The 6931-nt window shown below is 37.3% G+C and overlaps 1 pseudogene; it reads right to left on the bottom strand.

Annotated features, from left to right (window-relative positions):
- Window positions 1–6021: 6021 nt before the first annotated feature.
- On the bottom strand, window positions 6022–6699 carry LOC147979358 (uncharacterized; annotated as a pseudogene).
- Between the last annotated feature and the right edge of the window lie 232 nt (window positions 6700–6931).

Here is a 6931-nt window from a genome sequence, read left to right as displayed (position 1 = left end):
TTTCTACTAGTGTCACCACATGATGCTTTCCAAAAGAGAAAAATAAAAAGGAATAGAGAGAAGAACTTTGAATCTTTGCATAAAAGTAAGTACATAAATGTAAAAGATAAGCCCTTCGCAGTGGGAAGCAGAGGTTGCCATGCACTTATTTGTTTGTATGCTCAATCCCTTAGTGCAAAAGAACGTCACGTTATATTGCCCCTCGTGATAGCAACCTTTATTATGCAGTCTATCGCTTTTATTGCTTTACCATCACAAGTTCGTACAACGCTCAATGTTCTTTTACACTAAATGATCTCACACTTTTAGAAGCAATTTTTATTGCCTTTTTTGCACCGATGATAACTTACTTGAGGGATCTTGCTCAACCCTTAGGTAGGTATGGTGGACTCATGAAAATAAGTTTTGGGTTTAAGGGTTTTTGGATGCACAAGTAGTATCTCTACTTGGTGCGGAATTTTTGGCTAGCAAAGATGGAGGGCAAGCACCACATGTTGAAGGATTTATGAAAATATAGCTGATATGTGAATATGAACAAACATAAAACATTACGTTGTCTTCCTTGTACAATGTCAAAAAATTTGGCATATAATATTTTGATGGGGGCTCACAATCACAAAAGATTTTCGTGACAGTGTATTTGCATGTGGAAGTTCTCTTCCTTATACTAATTATTAGTGAATTGCTTGAATGACCAATATTGTGATTGTCAAGCCTCAAAAGATTTCACTTTCTAAACCCAATGTGAAGCTACCACTAGGCATGATATGATTTCAACTTCATGACATTCAATTTATTCAACAATTTACTCATAGGATATAAGTGAAGCCAAGAGTAAATGACATAGAAAAGAGCTTCATTGACGGGATGTGAATGCCACTTACTTAGCCTCCCTGGTAACTATTTGAGGACTCTATTTTATTTAAAAACTTTCAGATCTAAGTACTTTATAAAACAGCAAGCAAAACAAAACAAAATGAAAATCCAAGGATAGCACACATCATGTGAAGAAGCAAAAACTTAGGCTCAACCTATACTAACCGATAATTGTTGATGAAAAAGGTGGGATGCCTACCGGGGCATCCCCAAGCTTAGATGCGTGAGAGTTCTTGAAATATTATCTTGGGATGCATTGGGCATCTCCAATCTTGAGCTTTTGTGTCTCCTTAATTCCTCTCATATCACGGTTTTCCTAAATCTCAAAAGCTTCATCCACACAAAACTCAACAAGAACTCGTGAGATAAGTTAGTATAAACCAATGCAAAAACCTTATCATTCTCTACTGTAGAAAATCACTAAAATTATTATTCAACATTTTATACTAAATGCCTATGCATATTTAATACTCATATCCTCACATAGAGACATTAAACAAGCAAACATATGCAAACAATGCAGACATAACAGCAATCTACCAAAACGGTACAGTCTGTAAAGAATGCAAGAGTAAAAATACTTCCGTAACTCCAAAAGTTATGAAAATTTACCACACTGAAGAAAATTCATCAGAGCTCAATTTTCAAAAAGTTTCAACATTTTTTCACATTCTGACTTTTCTAGGGAATTTTTGCAACAGCGGTAAACTTTATGTTTTCAAACAGCAACATGTATACTTGCAAAATAAGAATGGCAAAGGCTATCATTGCCACTTTTATTGAAATAAAAGATGAAAAATTATTATAAATGACAGCAAGAAAATCCTAACAAAATAAATTGATGCTCCAAGAAAAACACATATCATGTGATGAATGAAAACATAGCTCAAAGTGAGGTTACTGATAATGTTGGAGCCGAAAGAGGGGATGCCTTGAGGGACATCCCCAAGCTTAGTTGCTTCGACCTTCCTTGAATATTTCCTTGGGGTGCCTTGTGCATCCCCAAGCTTAGGGTCTTGTCACTCCTTATTCTCCTCATATTGATATCTCACCCAAAACTTGAAAACTTCAATCACACAAAACTTAACGGAACTTTGTGAGATAAGTTAGTATGATAAAGAGCAAACCATTTCACTTTTAGTATTCTCAAAGAAATTATTAATAATTGTTTCCACACAACGCCTACTGTAGCATATCATTTCTACAATTTATACTGAGCAATATAAGCCATAGAAACTAGAAAACAAGCAAACAATGCATTGAAAACAGAATCTGTCAAAAACAGAACAGTCTGTAGTAATCTACACTCAAACCATACTTCTGCTACTCCAAAAATTATGAAAATTTAGGACCACGTGAGAAATTTGTATATTAATCTTCTGCCAAAATAATCAACTCAATAGCACTCTTTTGTTAAAAATAAGAACGATTTTCGTGAGTGCATAAATTTTTGTTTTTCAGCAAGATCAAAGCAACTATCACCCAACAAGATCTTAAAGGTTTTACTTGGCACTTTGTTGAAACGAAAGCAATAAAACACGATTACTACATTAGCATAATCATGTGAACACACAAAAACAGTAGGTAAATGTGTTGGGTTTTCTCCCAACAAGCTTTTCTTTTATGCCTTTTAAGCTAGGCATGATGATTTCAATAATGCCCGCATAAAAGATAAGAATTGAAACACAAAGAGAGCATCATGAAGCATATGACTAGCACACTTAGGTCTAACCCACTTCCTATGCATAGGGATTTTTTGAGCAAACAACTTATGGGAACAAGAATCAACTAGCGTAGGAAGGCAACACAAGTGCAACTTTAAAACAATCAACACATAGAGAAGAAACTTGATATTATTGAGATATGTAAGAGCATAAGTTCCTATGTCATAATAATTTTGTAGAATCATGAATGAATTCAACAATATAGCTATCACATACATCACTCGTTTCATGATGCACAAGCATAGAAGATTTATTACTCTTTATGGCATACATGCCATCATAATAATCATCATAGATAGCAACTTCATTGTCATAGTCAATTGAAACCTCTTCCAAAATAGTGGATGTATCACTAAATAAAGTCACGACCTCTCCAAATCCACTTTATTCAATATTGTAATAAGATTCAACACCCTCAAAAATAGTGGGATCAGTACTACCTAAAGTTGACACTCTTCCAAACCCACTTTCATCAATGTAATCCTCATAAATAGGAGGCATGCTATCATCATAATAAATTTTCTTATCGAAAGTAGAATGAATCAAAGGACCATATTCATTAAGCAAAGCATCCCCAAGCTTAGGACAAGCATTATTTCTATCAAATAAATCTTCAAACATTTCATACTCATCAAACATAGCATCCCCAAGCTTGTGGCTTGGCATATCATATTCACTCTCACCATTAATAATATGAATAGCACCAACGGTATAACAATTGCTATCATCATAATTTCCCAAGTTGGTGCCAAAAATATTTCCAAGACTATAAGAAGTATCGTTATGTTCCCAATCGTAATCATTACAACAAGCAAATAGGCATAACAAAATCATCATCAATATTGTCATCCTCCATCAACACATTTGATTCATTTTCATGAGGCACAATGGTGATGGGAGAAACATTATTTGGGAGAGATACCTTTTACCTCTATTCTTTCTTCTTTTCTTCTTCTTCACCACAACATGTGTGGGTTTAGTTAATTCTTTCAAGCTTCTTGTTAAAGAGATTGATTGGATAGGAATCTCCACCTCATTATCTGTTTCATCATAATAAACACTAGGAGGGTATTGGGAAATATTTTCCCTTTCATTAGTACTCTCTTCATATTCCATTTGTTTCCTTGACTTTAGATAGTTGGCAATATAAGTATTCTCAATGCAATTTACCATACAAACCATATGAATTTCCTCTAGATCAAAATCAAGAAATCTCTCAAGATTAAATTTTGGAATACCCTTAGTTATGCATTTCATTTCTTCATACCCCAAAAGAAGACTAAGCTCTTTATGATGCTCAAGGGATCAAGTTATCACAATTTTTGGATACTATGTGATCATGAAAGAATTTGCATTGGAGATTTAAATGACCACATTCATTGCAAAGTTCACAAGGATGACAAAAAAAATTAAATCTTTCAGCACAATCATCTAGCCTCTCTTGCAACCTTTTTGTTTCTAAATATTTATGTTTCTTACAAAATCTATCTTCCCTTTTTGGTGTGCAATTGCACTCCCAGTTCACTCCGCAAAAAGTGACATACTTATAAGAAACATTTTTGTCATGACTTGTGCAATCGTCATTAGTATTTTGGATATTCAAAGAATTCACACTAACAACATTGCAATCTTGCTCATCATTCAAATATTTTGTGCCAAGCATATTATTGACTTCTTCTTCTAACAATTGAGCAAAATTTTCCGAACCATCATTTTCAAGAAAGATATTATAAAGATGATCAATAATATGATGCAACCTAAATTCCATTTTTTGTAGTTTGCTTTTATGAACCAAACTAGTGATAAAACAAGAAACTAAAATATTCAATTACAATATCTAAAGATATACCTTCAAGCACTCACCTCCCCGGCAACGGCGCCAGAAAAGAGCTTGATGTCTACTATGCAACTTTATTCTTGTAGACACGTGTTGGGCCTCCAAGCGCAGAGTTTTGTAGGACAGTAGAAATTTTCCCTCAAGTGGATGACCTAAGGTTTATCAATCCGTGAGTGGTGTAGGATGAATATGGTCTCTCTTAAACGACCCTGCAACCAAATACAAGGAATCTCTTGTGTCCCCAACACACCCAAATACAATGGCCAAATGTATAGGTGCACTAGTTCGGCGAAGAGATGGTGATAAAAGCGTAATATGGATGGTAGAAATATATTTTTATAATCTGAATAAATAAAAACAGCAAGGTAGCAAATAGTAAACGGGCACAAAAACAGTATTGCAATGCTTAAAAACAAGGACTAGGGTCCGTACTTTCGCTAGTGCAATCTCTCAACAATGCTAACATAGTTGGATCATATGATTATCCCTCGAAGTGCAACAAAGAATCACTCCCGAGTTCCTATTAGCGGAGAACAAAAGGTAGGAATTGTTTGTAGGGTGCGAAGCCACCTCAAAGCTATTCTTTCTGATCGATCTATTCAAGAGTTCATACTAAAATAACAAAAAGCTATGTTTCCGTTCGATCTATCCTAGAGTTCGTACTAGAGTAACACCAAAGCATATTCATATTCATAATACTCAATCCACACAAAGAACTATAAAGAGACCCCGAAGTTTCCGTCGGATAAAAACGTGCATCAACCCCTATGCATAGATTACCCCAGTATCACTGCGGGAATCCACGAGTTGAATGCCATAACATATATCAAGTGAATCAATAAGATACCCCAATTGTCACCTCAAGTATTCATACCGCAAGACATATATCATGTGTTCTCATCTCTGAATATTCAATCCGACATGGCAAAACTACAAAGGGTAAAGATTCAATTCATCACAACAAGAGTATAGAGGGGAGAAACGTCATATGATCCGACTATATTAACAAAGCCCATGATATAGATCATGATATAGAAATGTCATATGATGTTGCGGGTCCATCCAGTTGATGTGCCGCAAAACGCACCTTCTCAGCATCTGTGCATCTAGCAGTTGCTAGCTCCCTTCCGATCTTGCAGAGCCAATCATCAGGTATAATCAGCTCGATGCTGCTAGAGAACACCGTCGGATTCAACCTTAGGAACCAGGTCAGGTTGTCGACAGGTGGTGGCAGCGGTGGATTGTTGATGTTGTTGCCTTGGTTCTGGATGAGCATTTGCATCGAGGCATTTTGCTGTTGGATCAGCTGAGTGAGCTCCGGCGGGAAAGTGAATCCGGGGTCATGTCTCGGAGGCATCTAGTGTTTTGGAGTGGATGAGAAATTAGAATAGAACAAGGGCCTACAGAGAAAATAGCACTACCCAAATGAATGCACAAACATGATCACACCAATCATTTATTCATTCATCTCAAAAAAGGTTCAATTCCAGATTAAAAAAATCTTAGGACTAATCAAAAATAATGGCCTAATTGATTGACGAAAAATAAAAGAAAATAACATGGCGGTCGACTAAATGTTCTTCATCAATTATCCTCGCGTCCTCCGGTGCGGCGCCTCCTCTTGTTGCGTCCGTTAGTGGAGCTCTCCTCGTAATCCTTATCATTGCTCACGAGGGGTCCATCATCTCCACTCGTAAAGAGGTCTTCTCCCTGGTCCATCTTTTCCTCCAGTGTGGCAACATATTTCTCTAGGTCCTCGATTCTCTCCATAAAATCCTTGACTTCTTCTACATGCCCGTCATGGTCCTCACGGGCTTTAGCGTCCAGTTCCAGCTCAGGGAAGATTAGCCTCTTGAACATCTTCGAGTTTTCACGCATATGAACCTTCATAGTCCTGATGTAAGTCTCCATTTCTTGGACATATGAGAGGGTGGAGTCATCATCCACGGTGCAGATGATATCTCCCTTTCTTTCTCTACATGAAATCATGGCGAGGTCCGATGAGTCGAGCTCGGCCCTGTACTCTTCTCGAAGGTATCCAAGTGCATGATGCATAGCCATGTCTCTCCCGAGGATCCAAGTGGGAGTGGTAAACTATAAGTCAATGGGCTCTGTGAAGCTTCCAAAGGTCCTTGCTGGAATGTGCACCATAATCCTATAGCGGGTGTCCTTCGGAAGTGCATTGATAGGCTTCCCGGTGATGGAGGGAAGAGAAATCTTCAACTTCTTAATGATCTTAACCAGCTTCTTGCCGAAAAACATTGTCTCATCTGGCTGGCAAAACTCCGGCAGCAGAACAGGGGTGAACTCGGCAGCCATCTAGAATGTTGAAAATCGGAGGGAAGTTAGAAATGAACAGGGAATAATTACGGAAAATAAAGACATAAAATAAAATAGTTTCCTACGGCTTTCCGATCCTAGGGGTTACGTCCTACGGTCAGCGTGTGCTCTGAATACCATCTCTGTAGCGACCCGACCCGAACTCGGTCAAGTC

The sequence above is a fragment of the Triticum urartu genome, chromosome 3A (genome assembly GCF_056163025.1).
Source record: "Triticum urartu cultivar PI428250 chromosome 3A, HENAU_Tu73, whole genome shotgun sequence".
In the NCBI taxonomy this organism is placed as follows: domain Eukaryota; kingdom Viridiplantae; phylum Streptophyta; class Magnoliopsida; order Poales; family Poaceae; genus Triticum; species Triticum urartu.
The sequence above is the reverse complement of the archived record's forward strand: the minus strand, read 5'-3'. Positions and strand labels throughout refer to the sequence as shown.